Here is a 21988-nt window from a genome sequence, read left to right as displayed (position 1 = left end):
GAAAAGAGAGCACTTACGTAAAGTGGGATGTACTAGACCTGAGCTTTAACAGGCAGTTCAGGAACTGATTGTGATTTTAACAGAGAGTTTAACCAAACTGGACCAAACTTCCTCCACCTCAGCCCTGCCAGAAATGTTTGATACAACCGAAAATGTGCTCTACAACTGCTGTATTCTCCCCAGGCTGGACTAAGTCCATTACGCTAACCCAGCAAGCAAATTGAAGTTGGACTCACCTGCAACATTCATCAGCTGCATAGAAATAAATGCTGAGGAACTCCAGTGTGGGGAGTCTGGAGAGGAGAAATGTGTCTAAAGGCTCTCTGGATGCAACTCCAGTGTTGAGTAGGTGGAGATGGAGAAGGAAAGCCATTTCTACTCCAGATATCAAACAAGCTCTCAGGGAAATTCCTTCTACAGCTTAATTCATTTAAAAAGAAAACACCTTTGCCTCCCAGCTTTCAAGAGGTTTTGGCATCCTTTACAACCAGCACAGTCAGTTGTTCCAGAATCAACAGTTTTGGTCAATGACTGACAAGGAAGGGCTGCTTTGCGTCAGTGCACCAGGGAGAAACCAGCAGACATGTGGCAGACACCTTATTTGCACTGGTGGGACTAATGCTTTCGACTCAGCTTGCGAAAGGTGAGCTGGCAGGATGTTAGCATACTGCACGCTTTGACAAACCCCTGGTGATGAGAGAGCTGCTGGCATCCAGAGCAATCTGGCCCAGGGGGAAAGTTTCTCCCTGTTCCACCAGACCGTTGCTATTAATGGGGCAAATTCCAAAATTAAAGCTATGAAAAGTGTCTCCCTGTGCTCCAGGCAGGCGTCAGAACATATGGTGCTTAAGCTCGAAAGCTGGCATGGGTGTTGTCTTTAGGAGGGGAAACAAAAGGAGGCAGATAGCGGAGATGTGCAATAGCCCTTGCTGAGGTCCCTGAAAAGCGGCCATTGATGGGAGTCCTTGTCAAATGACCCAAATCATACGAGCAGACATGAGGCTCATAGCTGCCCTTTTTTTTCCCCCCCTTCTTTGCAACAGGCTGTGCTATTTATCTTCCCCACTGCCAACTGGCATCAGTGACCAATTTATTCACATCAAACACAAAGATATGAAGCCAAGCAGGACCCTCATCTAGGGAACACTCTGGAGCTATTTAATAAAGTTTAGAGACCAGAGAAGCATCCAGGCTTTCCCACCATAGTAGGAGAAGATGAAATTCTTTAATTGTTTGTGTTTGAGTGAAACTCATATAAAAAGAGGATTTGGGATTCTAAGGAAGCTTTAGAGCTGAGTCTGACCTTAAGCTGTGTTCCTGCACAGCATCGCACGCTCTCACACTGTGCTCCCAGCACCCACTCTGGGAACTCAGCCCTCGCTCACATCCCTCTTACTTAGGCGCATGGAAGAGATTCAGGGAAGCAACAGTTATTTTGTCCTGTAGTTAGTGCAGGATCTTCTGGGGCCTGTGGTCCAGGCAGCTTTAAAGAAGCTGTGCCTCTCACGGGCAGACAAATATGCAGACGCTCTGCATCCCATTACGGCTCAGTTCTCCAGTTATGCAGAAGTCACAAAGTGGTTTGGATCCCAGACTACTCCTCCCACTGGGTTCTGTCCCTAACCCCAATTTGAGCACTCCTGCAAGGTTTAGCCTATCCTTCTCTCATTGTACTCTACACGGTCCTTATCACAGTGCTCAGACTTTTCCAAAGAGCGGTAAAAGGAACAGACAAATCAAGTTTAGCATGTGGATTTGGCTTTGAATGACAAATCTCATAGGACAAGCAATTTTTGTAATTTTGTCCTCATTCAGGACTGAAGTTCTGTGAGCCGGATAAGTTGGCTGCTATTTGGACCTGAACAATGTCCTACCTGCTTAAGATTCAACCCAAATTTGGCACTAACAGTGACAACATGAGATCTAGGAATACAAGCAGAGCAGCCAACAGCCCAGATGCATGCTGGAAATTACAGGTGAAGGATCAGAATCTGAATTTCCTAAACCACAGACAAGCTCATTAATGCTGTAGTCAGCCTGTGTGGCATCTCTCAATCTTGATAAAAACAAGCTAGTTTTGGGTGTTGTTGGTTTTGTTAGTTTGTTTGTTTTAAATTGATAGATAAGGGGACCGCTGGGGGCTGTTTTAACTTTCTAAATCTTGAAAATCCTTGCAGGGTGGAAACTCTGCCTTCCACCCTTCTTCACGTCACATTCACAAGTCACTTGTTGAGATGATGAGTTGCCTTTCCCTTACAGGCTCCATGAATTTTGGTGTCGTTCTAGATATTGTAGCTTTGGGTAGAGAATATCATCAAAGCTGTGGCACAAGCACAGGCTTGAAGGCGAAACACAAAACGATTCCTTTGGCTCAGAAGATGCTAAGATGCTTGGCCTCAAATGCCATCTGGCATAGAGTACAGCTCACTGACAAGGAGACCACGTAACCAAACAGACAATAGGAGGAAAAAAAGTCATGACAGGAGTGACTGGTTACCTCTTTTCCCAAAATTTTCCTATTCTTACCTACTATATCTCTATGAGGAATAACTAAAGAGACCGAGGCGTTTCAGTCTGGGAAGTAAACAAGTGAGAGAATATAATGGAGGCCTATAAACTGCTGAGCAGCACTGGCAAAGTTGAATCAGGAACCACCATTTACCAGCTTTTCCGGCAGAGGTAGGGAGCAGCTGGGGAAACGAGGAGGAGGCAGAGTCAGAACAAGCAGAAGGCAGCGTCTGGGCAGTGTACGCTGCAGCCTGGCCCCACTGAGTCTCTGTTTTGAAAAATGATCCTGACGAGGGCTACCAGCCCTGACGAGGCCCGGTTGAACAAGCACCAAGTCTCTGCATGCTTAACTGAAGTGCAGGTCTGGTTGATGACAGGGGGCCTTTGTAAGACGTTGCCTCAACTATAGGGAAGGCAGATGCTTTCGGTCAACCCTAAAAAATTAATTTTAGCCTTTTTGTTTCCTGGAAGTGACATATGAGCGGGTTATGAACCAATCCTGGATGACAGCAATATTTAGCAGCCAGAGCATGGCATAGGCTGGTTCAAATTCTCATCCTGTAATCCTGGTTTTGCCACTAGTTTATCATATGGCATTACAAAAAACATCTAAGGTCTGAGTGTAGGAAGGGCATCAAACCAGCAACAGCCCGGGGCCTGTAGTCTAAAGTTTGGCTCAACTTGTCAACTTCTAGCTGAGGGTGACAGCCTTTGCCTGCTGATATTGCAGGAGGATGGGACTTCACCTAACACTGCGGAGGTTTAGGGGTGCCCAAGAATTAATTGTGCATATTTGAGTCAGACTTAGTAGATTAACCCCCAGCTTTTCAGGGTAAGTTAGCAGAAGGCAGAACCATCTGCAAACTGAGAAATGCAAACAAGGAGGGGAAAAGTTCAGTTTTGCATTCTGAAAGAAAATGCAAATTTTTTAATTTTTTTTTTTTTTTTTACTTGAGCCTTGGTGCCAGTCTTCTCTGATTCTACACCTTCTGGCACAGGAATGAAACAGTCTAATCTCAGTAACTGGCTAAGGAATGCTCAGGCTTTCTGAAGTCCCAGCCTACTTGGTTAGCTGTATTTCTGAGACAGAGAAACAGCAATCTTTCTACTTTTAACATCAATAACACCAGTTATTCTCCCAAAGAATTATTATCAACAATTCCTTTGCTATATTTACAAAGAAGCAGGGCTATTCTTAGAGAAAAAACTAAAAAAGCCATTTTATTTAGCTTTCTTGGCAGTTATACAAAAATGTAAGGAATGTAGTCAGTTCAAAACATCAAATCCCCAGCACGAGCCTATAAGAGCTTTCTAATGCATATTTACAGTATAGAAAGCAACCGCTTTCCTGTTTTGTAGAACAAACAGGCAACCTTCTCTTTTCCTCCTAGCTGTTCCTGAAGACCAAACATTGTTTGACACAGAATGCTGCTTTTAATGGTGCGGGTTGTAAACTTTTAATGCCTAGAAAATGGGACTTTATACTACAGCCTTCTTTTCCTAAAAAGGAATCGGAGGCAAATTTTACTGCTGGTTTTAGGAAAGCTCTGAATTGGCAGCCCAGGGTATCTAAATACTCCTTTAGCCACAGCTTGGTTTGCCATAGGGAACAGCAGCGCTAACTTCTTCCATGCTGCTCCTCGCCGAGGCAAGGACACGCGCCCCGGAGAGTGGGGTGTACAGCGAGTGGGACTGGACTGGGCACAACCACTGTATTCCCATAGGGACCCAGCTCAGTGTGGGGAGACTGGGATTTGGGAACAGAAGAAGGGGACCACACCACCGTTCCCCATATGTGCAACAGCATCTCAGTACTTTGGCCATCAGGAAAAATCTCTGTCTTAGGGGTGTTACTTACTGCTTAGGAAGGAGACTGCGCGGTGCATCCAGGTCACAGCTCTCCTGATGATGCTGAAAACAAACAAACAAAGACATGGGTTATTGCTCCATGTTTAGGGGAGGGTTAATGGGTTTGGCTCTTACCTGGTGAAAATGGACAATGCTACCAATGTTACTTGTATTGCACAAAGCCCAAAGATTTCCAAATGGACACGACAATATGTCCTTTAAAGAACAGTCTATTCCATGGGGAAATGAAGAAACTCAGTCTTTTGGGATTTTGTAAATTAACCACTATAGACACATACTGCAAGGAACAATCCTCCACGGGTAGGGATGCAGGTATTCAACTTCTCCCTCTCTTTCAGCTATAACTCAAACCCCCTTCTATTTCTCTCTCACGTTTGCCTGTGTTGAGGTTTCCTGGTCTCCTGAGCCAGCTTGAAATTAAAGATCTAGAAAGGCTCCAGATCCTATTCCCCATACTTCAAATTATCTCAGGTCTCCCAGGTTAGAGGGAGGCTGGAGTCCTACTCCTCTGTCCCCTGGCCTCTGAACTGTATCACCATTTGTTGTGATTCTGTTGCTAGGGAGCTCGTTGTTTAAGATATGTTTTCAGTTTTCCCCTTCCTCAGGGAGGTGATAAAACTGCCTTTGAAGCACTCTGCAAGTTTTTGTTTTCCTAACCAATATTCATTGCATTCATTGAATTTCTCCAGATTACCCAATAAAAAAAAATATTTCCCAATATTTTTTTTTCTTATCCTTATACAAGATAATGACTGAAAAGGACAAAATTTGTCCTTGTCCTACACTGAATCAGTGCTCCAGAACTGGAAATTAGTTTGGCTTCCTTTGCCCAAATAGTGTTGGCCTCAGCCCTGAGAGTTTCATCCTCCTCCCAACCGAGAGGGCAGCCTCCCTCGCATCAGGCTGTTCAAATGTGCCACAGCCCTGATGCTGCGGCGGGAAACAAATATCTCGTGCAACCATTTTGCAGCGCAACGTGCCAGGGTCTGACATATTAGCCCATCGTGATGCCCTGCCGCTCTGTTGGCACGTGCCACAAAGCACCGGGAACACCGCTTGGCTCCCGCTCCCTGCCACGGCGCAAGGCAATGCCAGGTCGGAACAAATCCTAAAATGGTCCATAATCCCACTGCAGTGAAGGGACAAGGCCATGGGGAGTAATCGCTCCTTGTGGCAAATGATGCAACCCCGACCAGGATTTCTTTGGGCTTTTGTGATTTGTACCATACCCATATGCTTCTCTTTCTATTTCAGAGAGGTCAGAACCGAGCAAACCCTCACCCGGAGAAAACCAGGCAAGACAACAACCACATTTGAAGGGAGCGAGAGGAAACGAGAGACTCGTTCAAGCCTTTGGCTCCCATTCGCTGTCCGCGGAACAGTTTCATCATTGTAGGAAGTGTCAGTAAGATACCAACAGGGTAAACAATTGTCAGACAGGTTTTCACAGAGCCAGTTGACTGGACCACGGCTGCTTTGTACACAACGCCAATGCAGTGTCATTTCTAATGGGGGAATTTACGCAGTGTAACTATGCCAGAATTTGCTCCAGGCTACACACTGTTGCATTATAAACCTGGCCATTGCCATGCGATTAGTCAGAGCTTTAAATAACACTGAAAGTAATTCTATCAAGCATGATGAAGAAAAGTGGTGCATTCCAGTGCTTGCCACATACCAGCCCCTGAAGGGGGTTAGCTAAGGATGATGTCCCCTTTACTGCTGGAAGTTTTGATACCTTCAGCCACATCCTGATCACCTGACTCACAAACAGTTTAAGGACCCTCTTTGTTTGGCCTCTGTAATTACGGAGCAGAGGGGACTATGTGAGTTACGATAAGATTCCCAGATGATTGGATGTAGATGCATGCGATTGAAATGCAAAGAGCATGGAGGATGCCCCACATAGCAGCACATGGCCAAAGGGGCTTTGCATCAGAGAAATCTTGCTGCATGCTTGTAGGCATGGGTGGATGTCAGGCGGTCTGTCACCAGTGGCCTGAGGGTTAAGGGCTCCTCTGGGGCTGGTCTGGCTGCAGAGAAAAGGCACGTTTTCCTCCTGATGGTGGCACTGGAATGAGCAAAGCTCCTCCCGGCCTGCATGAGCATGATGTCACATTGTCCCTCTGCAAAAGTGAGGGCTCTGTCCAGGAGGGACAGAAGAAGGATCTGAAAGTGAAAGCAGTCACTGGATTAAAGGTGAGCAGATCACAGGGTTATGTGATGCTCCGGTTTTGCACTTTTCATCAGAAGACTCCTAATCAGTTGACATCCTTTCCCAGAGCGAAAAACCAGATCCTTTGCTTTCCAAGTCATGCTGAGCTTCAGTCCTGTGAGGGGGACAAAGCTGGCTGATAGCTCCCTTGCTCTGGCCCTGGTCCCTCAGGGCTGTTACAAACTGTTCCAGTTCATAGCAGCTCTCCTGAGGGCTGTTACAATGGTTGGGAATTGCCGTCACGCAGCATCTTTTAACCTCGCTCAGTCCTGCCTGCATTCCTCATTCTGTGTCACACAGGGTGTTTCCCCTTCACTTTACCTTCTCTTTCCAACAAATGCTCAGTCAGACCTGAAGCAATGCACGGAGGTTATACCTCTCAAGAGCTCATGGGGTCTGAGGTATCTGATATGCTGCAGCCAAATCAGAGTCAGAAAGGCTGCTAACGCTGGTGCCTCACAGTATCTGCTCTAAAAGAGGCTGAGACACTCAAAACTGTACAGACACACTTTTAGAAACCGGGTGGATAATTCGTGAGAAATCCCCACTACTTCTGCTTCTACCTGGCCTGAAGAACTACAGACACCAACAACTACTTGTGGTATCCTGGCATTTCTGCTTTTGTCTCGGACGGGAATTAAACCAGGCACTAGATTGACAATAGAAATAACAGAATGGCAGAGGATTAGCCAAATCTTTTCAAATCTCAGCAAAAAAGTTCCCTTTGGTTTTATGAGCAGACGTTCAGAATAGTTTTCATTTGCTCTGGACTGATTCACCCTGCCCCTTCCTTTGACCTGATGAAATGGTGACTGAAGCCCTCAGTTGTGCATCCTGTTTCAGCTGCAGCTGAGCTCCGTGCAGAGGTGTCTGTCCACAGCTGCTTTTCATGGCTCCCATCCAGAGGTTGCCACCTCTTGTGATCTGCCAGCATAACTATTTGTGTCGTCAACTATTTGTGTCATCACCTCCCCAGCTCTATCAAAATAGTCCTGCTTACAGAAGACCTTAAATTAAACGGACTTTAAAATACAGAAGCCACATAGGTCTTCTCTGGGATGGGACTAAGCGCAGGACTGCTGTTAAACAGCATGTTCAGGTCGATGCCTTGAGCAAGAATCAGGACAAACATGCATACAAGGTATATATGTACCATCCTTAAAAAAATGGGGCTGGGGGCAGCAGCTCTGCAGCATCCCTAGCCAACCTCTCTGCTGAGCACTGCTGTCCCTACATGGGCTTCCTCTTTTCCACTCCCTTTCTCACATGACCCTGTAAAGAATTGCCCCAACATGATGAGGTGGCATAAAACTAACCCAACCAAAAATGACTTTTTTTTTGCTGCTAAGCACCCTGAGCAGGATCCAGTGAGCCCCAGAGCCAGCGTGAGGGTGGAGACTGCTGTGCAACCACAGCCCAGATACGTTACTAGAACAAGGTGTGTCTTTCTAGGTCTTAGTCGCAAAATCTACGTTGCCAAGCTGCTGGGAAAATAAAAGATGCTGTGGGTAACAGAGCAGGAATTGAACAGAGGTAAATTTGAGTTTCAAATGAGAGAAAAAAAGGGGTGGGGTGAAGAATGAAGGACAGTGAGAAGAGAGATGTGTTTTTTTGAACAAAGCACTAGTGTTTTATAGGACAGGATTTCTCCTGAGTTTCTTGAGGTCTGATAATTTTACATCCACTTCTAGATGGTAATTCCTAGTCATTTTAGTTCATGTCATCAACTGTTCTAATGGAGCCAACCTTGTAAAACTGCTGCTGTATTTATCAAACGTGCAGTCACGTATGTGCACACATTGTGCATATCAACTGTGAAAAAGGAAGTAAAACCCAATACCCCGATCAAATTTTCCATCTGAGGTACTTTGCCTCAGTGTAAGTAGTTCAAAAGTATAAAACCCCAAATCTTAGGTGATAAGTAAACCGATATGTGGTTGCTTGGCTTGCTGTGATTTATCTTCAGCGCCACATTGGTCTGGAATACCTGGATGTTCGCTTGGACTTGGTTTTCATTTTGAACTGGAGGGAGGGTTTGACAGCAGAGGTGCCTTTTGCTAAGGGCTCCCTGTTGTTTGTTCACAAGTTTGTCGTACAAGTGGAAATCTCACTCAGCGCTGCGCTAGCGAGCACATGAGAGCCGGTTCTGACTAGAGCCAGCTGTGGCTGTACTGCTCTTGCTCTCTGACCACTGGAGAGGTGAACTAGCAGACCTGGTCCATAGTGGCCGTGCATTTGGCTGGCTCTTTACCAAAGCAGAGCATTGAGAGCTGGCGTTGGCTTAATATTGCCAGTGGCCCAGGGTATCCAGCCCGTCTCACCTAACGAACACGGTAAACCAAGCAAGGCTTCACTCTGAGCTGCTTACCTGCTCCACCCCACAGCACTGCTGGCCATGGCAGGTGGGGATGCTCCAGTCCCAAACTGTGCTGGTGAGCTGGGGCTCTGAGGGCCTCTGGGCTGGTCCAGTCCCTGTTCTGAGGCAGCTCAGGGAAGATTTCAGGGATTTTCCCATTTCTTCCAGCTCCCCTGCTTGAAGGAGAAAGAGAAGTAACTTTACTTACATCTTGAAGCTTCTATTAATAGTTGCAGAATTCGCTGTGCTATGGCAGCCTGGGGCAAGGCAAAACCCCACTGCACAGGACTTTGTACTTGCAAGAGCAAGTAGAAAGAAAGACAAGCTGAAAATGTGTGTGGGCACAGATGCCCCATGTTACAGCCCTGTATTCCTCTTCAAAGCACCTCAGCGAGATGTTGGTGGGAAGTTTTGCTCTAGGGAGTGACACAAAAGCCTGAGCAGACTGTGCCCAACCCCAGAGGGCTGCTGGGCTCTCACCGAACCCCTGAGTCCTTCTGGTTCCTCCAGCAGTGCATGACCCTGGCACAGCTTTCCAGGGGACTGAGGAAGGCCAATCAGCCTCTGGCTCTGCGATGTGCCAAATGATGTTGGTCCCTTTGACGTGAACCTGGAATTAACAGATCCCAGCAAAGCTGAGGAATGCATAGGCTGTCAGAAGCATCAGTCGGTGCCAGGTGGGGACTTAGGGACTTAAAGCCTCAGAGGTAATAAGACCCCCCCCATCACGGACTGCACCAGAGCTGTGAAACCCCAGAGAAGATGGATTCAGCCGAATATGGAAATGACACAGCTTCCCTTTTGCTTGCCCTTCTTTATCCATCTCTGCCACCTCTCCAACACCAAATTTCTTGTGTTAACAGAGACGCCAGTGATTTTTGGGAGTAGCAAGAGCGGGGGCAGCATTTTTGGGGTGGGGATCTCACGTCTGCCCAGCTGCAGCCCCCCAGGCATGTGCACTGCAGTCACTAAACTCAGGGCTGCAGGAACTGGGAGGTGGCATTAAGCATCCTCGTGGAGACTGCGTGCTGGTAAGGCGACAGAGCTGGACCCTGCAGCGGATCCAAGCAAGAAAAAAAGAAATGGAGAAAAATTGTTATAGTCTTCTATAGTAAAATGGTCTGAAAGGTACATTGAAGTGATTTTGCACCTTCTCTTGGGCTTTTCTGAAATAAAATCTGTGGCTTTGAGTGTTAAAAAATGAAAATCACCATCTGTGATGAACAAGATGTCGGGATGAAGTGGGGCAGCCAGGTGGGACAAGCGGAAGGGATGCGCCGAGAGGAGGATGAGAGCAAGGAAGAGGCACACCAGAGAAAAATGAAGATTGGTGGAGGGAGGAGAAGGTCATGGTGTGGCAAAGAAACCCTCGCAGTGACAGCATCCTGGGAGCTGCAGCCAGCCAGCGCAGCTCGCTCCCGGCCCCCAGCCTGGTCCAACTGCAACAACATCTGTTACACTTGAGCTCTGCTCGGTTAGTGGTGTGTTTGTTTAATTGTGGGCCTGGTTTGTTATTTTGCTTCCCATTAGGAAGCTGAAGAAAGGAGGAGGAGGGTGTTTTCATTCTGGGGAGCATTGCGCCAGGACAATGAGGTTTTTTTCCATGGCACTGGGTAGTCAGAACTAGCTGTACTGCTCCTCGCGACAAGGCAGACGCCTCCGAAGCCCATTGTTCAACCTGATGCATTAAGGGCTCACACTTGTAATTTTGGCGCTGATCCCCCTCTCCCATTGTGTGAGCAGAATGGGTTGAAAAAGGAGAGTCTGTCCTCTTTATCTAGCAGCAAGAAAAGGAGGCAGCGGTGGTGGCAGCGGCTCCTCTGCACGCCAAGGTTTTTGCTCTCCTGTGGCGGTGGTGGGGAAGGCGGGGGGTTGGCTTTGAAAGCTTCCCTGGTCACTCCCGGGAAAGTCACCCAACTTTCACTCTCTGCTGTAGTTCCTTGGCCTCCCTCCAATTTTCCCAAATTCATCACTGAGTATTTTGGAAAAATACAATTTCTTCCTGCCTGACTGCTCAGGCTTTTTTTTGTTTTAATAAAAACCAGAATTGTCAAAAGGGGAATTTTCTAGTGCTGGACTGACAGCCCTGAAGGCCAGTATCCTCTGCTTCTCCATGCGCTGCAATCAGAGCATGGCAGGAGCAAACTCCATTGCCACCATCCCCTACCAGCGAGGCATTTTGTCTCTAACCCAGATCAGACCAAAGCAGTACTGTCAGAGGGCTTCCATGACGTGGACATCTCCTTCCTGTGCCAGGGTGATGCTTTGGCTTTGTCAAGCCCCCAGAAAGTCTTTGGGCTCGTAAGAGGAGCTGGCATATGCAGGCATGCCCTGCTGTGCTTGTCTTGCTCAAAGGCAGGACAGATGACCAGCTTTCTGACTCAGCATCAAGCACAGACCTATATAATGGTCTGACATGAGAAAACATGTCCTAGCAGCAACCGAGACAAAAGAGCGCCAGGAATGGCGATGGGGCGATAAGGCTTTGTACAGAACAGTTCTCATGGTCCTTCATCCTTGCCCAAAACCAGAGACCCCAACTCAAACCACCGGACCCAGATTTTGTATCTACTGCAGCAACATGCTGAACTCAGAAAGAACATTTCAGACATCTGCTTAAAAAGCAAAACAAAACCCCCTTTCCTTAAAATTATGGGTGGATTAAAACATTGAACTGAACATCAGAAGCTTAAATATAAACTTAAATTAGTAAAAAGGCAATAGAAACAGAGTTCTGACTTTGCAAACATTTACATATGCAAGAATCCTGGGCACTCTGAGCTTGAGGAGAAGGATCATGTGTCTAAAAATACTTACGCGGACCAGCGTCTGCCAGGACTGGGCCTGACACTGTAAACACTTTGGGGTGCGCGCTGTCCTCTCTTACAGCAGGGATCCACTGCTGAACTCCAGTAAGAGCCCGCATCTCACCAGAACCTCATTAGCAGAAATAAAATGCATTGGATCCCGAGTAAGCTGGACAGAAACATCAGAAAAAGCTGGGAAAAATGTACAGTTAAATCAGAAGAGAGATGCAGATGCTGAAGATGACCACAAAAATGCTTCCCACTTTCAGTTTTGCAGACTCCAAAGTGTCCAGCCCTGCCTTGGCAGAGCTGTGCTCCTTGTACCCAGTCCCTCCTCCAAGGAGGGCCCAGCCATGCCTGGGTGCAGCATGTGGACCCCAAACCTCACTCCCAAGCCTGTTGGCTCCGTGTTACCTTTAGAAAAGGACTTTCCTTGGCCTTGGTTGCAGTTGCAGACTACAGGTGATCCTCTGGATGAAACCTGCACTCCGGTCGCACCCAGGAGCCTCTCCGTGCCAGCAGCGTTCAGAGCTTGGTGTTTCAGGTGAGTTGCTCCGGCCAGCGGAGGTTTGGGCAGAGGAGCGCTGCCCCTTTCGCATGGCTCTGGGAAACCAGGGTCTGATCTGGGGAGAGAAGGGAGAACACTTCGATGGACGACTTCCCCCAGCACCTCAAAGCCAGTTACGTGTTGCCAAATTATGGTAGGAGCTTTATACAACTAGGAGTCTTGCTGCCAACTATTAAGAGGCACTTTACTGAGCTAATTTCACTTACCTTCAACTCTAATTAGATGCCTTGACCATTAGAAATTACAGCTTCCGGCCCCTCAGAATGAGAAATACCCATGGGCAATGTAGGACTTGTGAGGTTTGCCTGTTTGTAAGGGCCCATCTCTGCTGGCTTCAGCTAAGATTTAACAGCCATGCTGGTAGGGCAGGACTGTGTCTTTCTTCCAAACATATGCCTTTTACATTGCAATCACCATCTTGCCATGCCTGTATCAGCGCGCAACCTCAGGGGAGAGGAGGCATCATCATACCCGCTACCTTTGCAGAGCAGCAAGTCCTCCTCGATTGCTGTTGACCACTAGCGTCAGCCAGGTGAAAACAGCAGTGTCTTTTCCTTGGAGAGCCACACACGGACAGAGTGACCTGATACAAAACTCCCCTCTGCAGGGCAGAAATCCAGCCCTAGCTTTTGCCAGCCATGGCTCACTTGATTTTCAGTACAATGTGAGATGTATTGTGCTAACCAAGGCGGCAGAAGCCTGCGGTGCTGCCTGCATGGATGCTTGAAGTCACAGAAGGTAAACCAGATTTGAGATCTGGTACTAAAATAACTTTATGGATATCCTGCAGCTCCCAGCTGCTTGGGCACCAGCTTCAGTCTCAGCTGGTGACAAGAGGACCATCGGCACAACCACCCGTGGTCAGAAGCTTGACAGCACTGTAACTTAACTTGATTTTAAGGTCTGCACGGAGCTAATATTAAAGCGAGGTCTCCATGCTGCAGGGCTAACTGAACCGGGAGACTCAGTTACAGAACAACTGTCCATTAGCGCAAGAGGCAGTGCAGATGCTATCTAGCTGCGGTATTATCCCTTGCTGTTCTAACTTCGCTTTGGACAGTTAAGATCTTGATGACATTATGAGCGGGGCTAGGGGCAAACTGTGGCCACAGCCAGATTAATAGCGCACACAGGGCCTTACTCGGGAAGCGCCGTCTGCTAATACAGTCGCTCACTGCTATTGCTGCTCCTCTCCTGGACTTTCCTATGGCTGCTCTGCGGCGCAGTGCCCCGTAGCTGTACCAGAGCAATCGCTCGCTGAAATAAGGTGGATTTAAATAAAACCACCGAGGAAAACGCATCGCCAAGTTACGTCCCCAGCTGTAGCGAGCGAGAGGCAAAGAGACGCTCGCCACTTTGCCGGCTGAAACGTGGGATGGCAGGATAACCTCTTCCGTGGCGTTCAACCCCGTGCCTCCCAGCAAAGTATTTACCACCCTCCAGCCGAGGGGCGTGTGATGTTTGCTTAAGCTCGGGCTGGTTTCACGTTTTCTCAGTGATATGATAATTGCGTTTAGATAGCTCTGTCTCTCTCTGCTGGGCTTTTCACAGGGCTCTCCTGGCCCCCAGCAGGGCTAATTTAAAAGCGGCTCCGCTCTCAATGACACGCCGCAATGTTTTCAAAAAGAAACAACCAGCGGTGGCTCTCTGGAAAAATAACAAAGGGACCCAATTACAAGCAAATGTGTTGAAGGGTCCCAGGGCCGTCTGTGGGCAAATTAGGGCCAATTAAAGGTCAAAATGATTTAAGGTATAAGGACAAGAGAGGGAAGGGAAACAATTGGTCAGATTCCTGCACAGAATAAGTGTCTGCTGCTCAGTTTGAATATGTTTTAGCACCTAAACGGTGGATAAACTTCAGAGTTGGGGGTTACGTCTGATTTTTAAAGCGGGTAATTCATATTCTCTGTTCCATGCATGCTTGGGAAAGTGCTCGGTGTGCTCACAGCAAGCAGTCCACCTCCAACAAGCTCTGCTGGGACCTGGCACACACGCGGCAGCCTGCACAGCCCTGGTGCAAATTTGAGCCCTTGGGCAGTGGCAAGCGGACAAGTTTCATTGTCCCCCACAAGCTGTGCAGAGGTGTACTCTGGTTATCGCTGCTGAGGGGTCTCAACGTAACGCTCCAGGTCCCCACTGGCCAAGTCATGGCTGGGGCTTGGATGAGCACTTCTATCAAGTTCACTTAACTCAGCCCAAAGTTGAGCATTTTCTTTGGAGAGTCGGATGGCTCCCCAGGGGAAACGGTGGCCTGCCGTGCTGTCCAACAGCCCTGTCCTGTCCCACAGTCTCCCCTCCTGCCGCACCTCTGCGGCTGTGACCTCTGCCTGGGCTTCCGTCGGCTCCACAACCTGCCGGCACGTCCGTAGGCAAGCTGGCCATGGTTGCTTTGGGCAGATGCACCGCCAAGCCTTTACACGCACCTTCCTGCAAAGGTAGCTTGAAACGCAGGAACAGGCATAACCCTGAGGTTCAGAGGCTGGTGGGTGATGCTCGACCACATCATTTTTTTGTTTTTTCAGTGTTAGTAGAGAAGATGCTTTGGGCTGATGGCTTGGAAACATTTTAACAGTCATACTAAACTGAGGCTCACAACCCTCCCGTGTGAAACCATCTTCCCTCTTGCTACCCAGGCGTGAAAGCAAAGGGAAAAGCAACTTTCTCCTGGCCCAGTGGCAGAAGGGGGACTACAGCCTCCTTCACTAGGATCTCGGTTCCCGTTCCCTCATAGATGAGATCACCTTCGCTCACCTGAGAAAGCTGAAATCTCATCCAGAAATGGTCCAGCATGTGAATCTGTAAATGGGCTGGGGACTTCACACCAAGTTTCCTTCCAGGATCAGCCCTTCTGCCTGCAGCCAGTACAAATACCCCATCAATGCTGCAACAAAGACGACATGATAAATACTTTCACCAGATCTATTTAAAACCAGAGAACATGTTCAGCCTGCTGTTTTCTGTTGAATTTCAAATGAACATTATAGAGGAGATGGCTTTCTCATTGTCATTTTTATCCAGAAACAAAGAAGCCTGGAGAAGGTTTGAACTTCTCATTGCTCCGCTGCATCTCCCCTGGTTCACCGTGGAGATCCACACTGACATTCACGAGAGCTAAACGGCAAAGCGAGGAGCGCTCTGCCTGCTGCGGGAGGGAGGGATGGCAGGGGTGGCTGGACTCTGGTACAGTGAAGTGGGTGAATGAACCCTCACAGGGGGATCCAGGTCTCATTTCAGATTCATCCGCCCATCATTGTCACATTTTAGTAATGGACAGAAATGTAAAGACATAAAGCTTTTCTTAAAAATTTTTGTATTTTATTTTTTCCCCCACAAAGAACAGAGGGACCATTTGAAAAAAGTAACCTCAAGTTAGATTTCACACATCCCTTGGTGAAGAAGTGCTGAAATTCAGGGAAAGGCTCAGGGCAAAGAAGTCCTGACATAACATTTTGAATAACCCACGCTGCCTTCTGGCTTTTTATAAGAAAGCAAATAAAACTATTTAGTGAGAAATGGCACCACCAATGCTTTTACCCAATTATTCATCATCCCGTGACATCTTCATCATCCCCTACCTGAACTGTTTGGAAACAGCTGATTATTGGTGACACATTTCCATGCAGTCTTGCTTAAAAAACTCACAAACAAACCTTAAAAAAAAAAAAAAAGGGAAAAAAAAAGAGCACCGTTTAAACCCATCTTACAAATAGTTCTAAAACATCCAGCCCTGTCCCATGTCATCCTGCCCCCTTCCTACCATCTCCAGCTGGAAAAAAAGAGACCATAAAGCAGTTTTGTGCAGTCAGATGTAAATCCCCTGTCTCTGTTAAGGCGAGAGATTAGCCTGTTAACAAAGTTACCTTGTCACCTACCCTGCTTAATCCTTGCATTTCAAAGTGTAATTTTATTGAGCGCCTTGGAGCTGAATCTGGTGTGTGTTATTTATTTATTTATGTAGTTTAATCGTTCCCTACTTTTTTTTTTTTTTAATTCACCTGGAGCTCAGAAGGTTTGGGTTTTTTTTTTTTCCCTTGCTGAAACCAGTGACTTTTGGAAAGGCGGCGCCTCTGCTGTTTTTATTAATTTTAATGTATTTATTTAACCCTTCAGGGGCTGCAAAGACACCCCCCCCCTTCTCCCCCTCTCCCCACACCTTTCCGAGACGACAGTCAGACAGTCTCCACACAGTGCCGTACGGCTGGTGGTGCAGCGGAGTATCCTGGCCATAAATCTGTCAATACAAAGAGAACAACACACACACAAAAAATGTGGCTAAAACCAAGAAATGTAGCATAATTACAGGTTCATTATTGCAAACAAAAGCATCCCCTGATCCCACCCCTTTGGCAGGGACGGGAGCAATTCAAACAGGCTCATTATGTAGTTACCTAGCCAGGGTCAGAGCCTCCTGAATAGCTGCTGCGGCTCTGCTTATTATCCGGCCCCGGACGCTGGGAATGCGCCTGTTCGGCTGCGGAGGTACAACAGTGCTGGGAGCAGCGAGGCTCCAGGTCTGCTCTCTGCTCCCTTCCTACCTATTGTTATCTCCGTCCTCAGAAGAAGATCTGCCTTTGTACTCTCTGTAAAGCACGTTTAGCCACGGTGAAAAGCGTCAGGTTGACAGTCTCGGAGACTGAAGTCTTGTGCTTATCTGCCCAGCGGGTACAGAATGAAAAAGGGCGATTGGGTGCAGCAGCTGGGCAAGGGAAGGGGGACAACAGTCCCATCTCCATTGCCTGCTCCATTCCCCCTCCAAAACCGCCTGCCGCAAGGCTGGATGCCGGCTGGCCGAGGCACGTGGCTCCCGCAGCCCATCCAGCAAACGCCTGCCTCTCTGCTTGGAAACAGCTGGCACCTATCCTGGGCTGGAAAAATCACAACTCAAACTCATCCTGAATTTCCCAGAAGTTTGAGGGAATTCGCAGCATACCAAACTGGCATGCTGCCTTGGGCCAGCGGCCAAAACTTTTGCCCAAGACATCTCCTCTAGCCCTGCGCAAGCCCGTGCTCCATCCCATCCCTCCTTCCCAGCCACAAGCAGCCCAGGGATGCAGACGGTGCTTTTTGGATGTTTCCAGCCTGGGCTCCCTTTCTCACCGGGCTGGGAAGTGGCGTGAAGTCCCCTTCGACACCACGTGCCCCTTCCAGAGCCACAGCTTCCCTCTCCGGTGGCCGAAGAATTGAGGAACTCCAAACGGCACCGCTGAATATTCAGGGAACCTGACAGCCTCCTTCCCCTCCGCCTGCAGCGGCGGTGAGCGCTGCTAGCGCGCCCACACTGAGCCTGCCTCCATCTATAACCCAAATGTCAAAACATTTCCTCTTGCAGCCCCGTTCAGCTCGTGGTAGCCCCGATCCCGGGTCCTAGTCACGCTGCTTTCGGGGTCTGCCTTGCCGAGCCATTACTGTCACCGCCCCACTGTGCGCAGATAAGAATAGGCTGCTTCTTCTGGCTCATTTAGCTAAAACAATGGAGCCACCAGAGGCCAAATTAATCCCTGGTGACTTCAGCGGAGTTACACCAGGCTAAATTTGGTCCCAAGCGTACAATTAGCACAGAGGAGAGCACAGTGTCATGACAGTCTCTTGGCTCTTCCTCCAGACTCCTTTCCCCAGGCTCTCCCTCTCTGCCGAGCGGCTGGGTGCTCCCTCTCAGCCACCTCACCGCTCACGTCTTGCCATTTCTGGGCACCGGGGAGGGCACCCTGCAAGGGGAAATGGCAACTCATCACCAGCAGTTTTTGCCTGGAGAAGGGCAGATCCTGTTTCCCTCGGTGGGTAGGAAGAAAGAGCTGAACCTCCCCGCCTTGGGCTTGCAAGGAAATGAAACCCATTCCCTGCAGAGACGCGCCTAAAGGCATCCCTCCACACTGGGCATCCTCCCGATGCCTGCAACAGGCTGAAAGCTTCTCTCAGGGCTAGTATCCAGTTCTCTTTACGGACATGCAACAGACCTTTAAACTCAGCCCTGAACAGCCTTTCATCATCATCATGACGTTTTGTGGCAATCAGATTCCCTCTAGTAACAGCTAAGCCCCTGAACCACACTTTTTCAGGATATTTGTATTTCAAACTCTGAGAAAATGGGTCAGAAATTGTACAGGCATTTTTCTTTGGTGACTCTCAGCTGACCCAGGCAGCCTGGGAAGGGGAGGCATCATCCATCTACTCCTGCAACCACGCAGAAGTGTTGTGTCCAAAAAATAGAAGGGGCAGAAATAAATTTAAAAAAAAAAGCAAAAAAAAAAAAAAGCAGCTTACCAGACCTTTTCAAACTCCAGAAACACTTCCTCAAAAAAATGGGTTTGTGCATCAGGCGTGAGCAGAGCCTGGATCACAGTTCTACTTCCACTCGCTGTTCTGCAGCAAGGTGTGGGCAAAGCCACACCGGCAACGGCCTGATGTAGGATTGGGGCTTTGCTCTGAGAAAACTCCTGCTAACCTCAGAGAGCACATGTGTGCGTGAGAGAAAAAAATTAAGCAATGAAAAAGCATCAAATAATTAAAAAAAAAAAAAAAGGAACAAAGAGTGGAGTGTGGGACTGGAGAAGGTCTGCACCGGTGCCTCCCTCCCCGTGTCCCCCTGCCTCCTCTGGCTCCACAACCCAGAGCCTTTTCAAACATACAGACTTCTCATTCCTTTGACAATTCTTCAAAGGCTCCAGGATTCGAGGGAGCTTCCTGTTTCATCGCAAAACCTTGCTTTCTTTTCCTTTTCCAGACTATTAAACCCTGTGCTAACGAAGCGATGTTTGCCGCGTGTCCGACGACCCTGCCTGCTGCGTGACATTAAAGTTACACTGCTCAAGGTGTTTTGGTCCTTACATGCCCCTTCTGACCCCTGAGTTTACTGCAGAACAAAGTCTTGTTAAGCTCGATGTTGTAAAATATATTTCCTCCCTTGCATGCCCACAGCAGTTGTTTCAGCATTGCATGGGGTTGCGTGTATTATTTTGTTTTTGTAGGGTTGCTGGTGACAACGGATCTGCACGCACTGCTTTGTTATTGTAGGGTTGCTTTAAAATCCTAGCTCCTCGTCTCAGTTTCATTTATTTATTTTAGAAAAAGGTAGTTTTTAAGGGTTTTAAAATAAACATGTTTAAAGACATACCAAGACACATCGAAGAGATGGCGCGGAGAGGAAATCCTGTCAAATCCAGGGCCTCACCTGCCCGAGCTGCGCCCCTGGAGCACGGTCGCGTCCTTGCCTCCTGCTCTCCCGTGGCCACCACGACCCGCAGCCTCCCGGCAGCAGTGACCGACTTTTGATACTCGGCATTTTTTGCAGTGCATATTAATGTCGCTGTGAAAACAGCACGGCATTAACAATTCTCAAAGGCTTGAGTTACTGTAAAAATCTGCACCAGACGTGGGGTTTAAAAGTTCAGATAAAGGAAGAGATGGAAGGAGAAGAAAAGAGAGGGGGAGGAGAGGAGCAAAGTGCTGACTTGAATGATGGCGTGCGGTGATGGCTTTCGGTGTGACGGGCAGGCATTGTCCCCAGGCAGCATCCCCAGCGCTGCCAGCAAGCACCTGGAAGGGCTGCAGGAACCCTCTTCTCTGGCTGCTGGTGGGTGACCAGGTGGCAGAAAGGACTTGGGAAATCACAAAATTCATCCCAGCACCCAGCTCACCTACAGCATCCCCAGCACCTCCTGAATTTGCACAGTGTAGAACTGGTGGAAGAGTCCGGTCCCCAACACACCTGAAGGGCAGAGCACAGCAGCCATGGTGCACAGGCCCAGACCCTCGCCTTGCCCTGGAGTCATGTCTGGAGCTTGTTTTCCTCATCTGCTAAGGGAAAGGGAAAAACAGATGAGTTTGGACAATACTGGGAAGGAGCAGAAACACAGGACAATGCACCCTTCCCAGCAGAGCATCCATGGCTCTGTTGTGAAAGGGGAGTCTGAGAAGACAAAGAAATTAAGGGGAGGGACTCCTGTCAAGCTAAATAATTAAGTCCAAGGGTACATAATTGATGTGCTCTTGATGTGGACCCTAAATCATTTTCAAGGCTGGTGTGTAACCCGACTTGTGCAGCTCTGGCATTACGACAGCGAGGGATGAGCGTTCCCAGCAGCACGGCAAATCGAGCAGGGCACCTCTGGCATGGGTCTCACCAACGGGGACACCCCACAGAGGCTCGGCTGAGTTGGGGACCTCTTCCTGCCTGCCCCTTCCCCAAGCCATCCCACTTGCCTAGCATTTTGCTTTGGTAGACAAGAGTAGCTCCACCAGCCCATGAAAGAGGTTCACGTGGCAGGACAGGGTTGTACGAGAAGGAGCCGCTGCTGTTTGTCTGCTGAGATTTCCCAGCCAACTTCAGTTGAGCCCAACCTCAGCTGAATCCTAAACATCAGCACGAGCTACACAGCACCATCTGTAACACACCCATAGTTTTTTCCCCCGCTGTCAGGCAGTCAAACCAGGGCTCGCCTGCAGCGCAGGCACGTGCTCCACCGAATACAGGTGTCCCTGGGCAGCGCTGCTTGGGAACAGCTCTTTCAAACTGCTCCTCTCCACGCAGCTACGCTGATCCGTGCCCCTAACCCAGAGAAATGCAGCAATCAATGCACAAATGAACCGCTGGACAAAACAAGGCCACTGGGGACGGGGCTGAGCCACGGAGATGGTCACTGGGGGTTCGCTGCCTGGTCCGAGGCAGAGGATGCCAACCCCGGAGCTGACTGCAGTATCCCATAAGACAGACATCAATCTGGAGGGTTTTTTCCACTGTCAGTCATCCACAATGGTCTTTTCTGCCCCATCAGTTGCAGAAGTCAAATGGCACCGTGCATCCCTATTCTGACCTTTTTTTTTTTTTTCTTCCCTTGCTCTTTTTACACTCCATCATCAAGAAAAGCACGTTCTACCCTTCTTATGCCTTCTTACCACCATGGCACCTGCCTTTCAGGAGCACCAAACACACCACAAATCTCCTGGGTACCACCAGCCACCTGGCTGGGTGACAAGGCACCCCAAACCGAGCAGGAACACAACTGGGGGCTGTCTGCTGTCGCACAGACTGGCCCGGAGACCGGCGTGCTGGCTGCACACTGAAAAATATCACCGTACCTCCTAGCTGCCCCCTGGTCCCAGTGTTTTGACAGTCGGCTCGATGGGCTGAGTGTGTTAACAGAGTCACCCAGAGCCCCCACCGGCTCCCCTCCACCCCGTGCCCACCCCAGGCATGCGCTGTCTGCCTGACACTGCCTACAAACTCTATTAGCTTTGTAATTAAAAACAGCTGTAATCTGATCAGGTGGAGATCACGGTTACAAAATGAAGGAAGCCATTAGCAGGAAATGTTGTGGTTCAGGCAGACATCAAATCAGTTTAAAGAGATTGGATTTCATTGTTTTTATACAGTTACTCCATTACTATAATGCACTAGGTCCATTTAACCGGCTGGCTCGGAGGAGTGCTCATAAGGCAGTAGTGACATCTATGTGAAATGAACAGCATAAACAGCAAACTCTGAGGAGATAGCAGTGAATTTACACCCCTGGCTCTGCAGTGAATATTAATGCACCGTGAGCTGCCAGAGCAGCGTTTGTTGGGGGGCTGGTTTTCTCTTCTCTTTCCCAAGCCCCCACCAGTGTTGCCGGTGTCTTTGCGGGGCTGGGAGAGCCTCCCCGGCAGGGATCGGATCCAAGGACCTTTGC

The 21988-nt window shown here is 48.7% G+C and overlaps 1 long non-coding RNA gene across 2 annotated transcripts; it reads right to left on the bottom strand.

Annotated features, from left to right (window-relative positions):
* Window positions 1-2327: 2327 nt before the first annotated feature.
* On the bottom strand, window positions 2328-20101 carry LOC129211576 (uncharacterized). 2 transcript variants are annotated; one of them, XR_008578874.1, is made up of 8 exons: window positions 19435-20101; window positions 16477-16554; window positions 15899-15973; window positions 15075-15204; window positions 12170-12378; window positions 11766-11947; window positions 8961-9124; window positions 2328-4419 (listed from the first exon to the last, which is right to left on the bottom strand). It is a non-coding gene; the product is annotated as an uncharacterized LOC129211576 (long non-coding RNA). The 2 variants fall into 2 exon arrangements; XR_008578873.1 differs by having other exon boundaries at window positions 11766-12378.
* Between the last annotated feature and the right edge of the window lie 1887 nt (window positions 20102-21988).

Source organism: Grus americana, chromosome 11 (assembly GCF_028858705.1).
Source record: "Grus americana isolate bGruAme1 chromosome 11, bGruAme1.mat, whole genome shotgun sequence".
In the NCBI taxonomy this organism is placed as follows: Eukaryota; Metazoa; Chordata; class Aves; order Gruiformes; family Gruidae; genus Grus; species Grus americana.
Note: the sequence above shows the minus strand (reverse complement) of the source record. Positions and strands in the feature narration are given on the sequence as shown.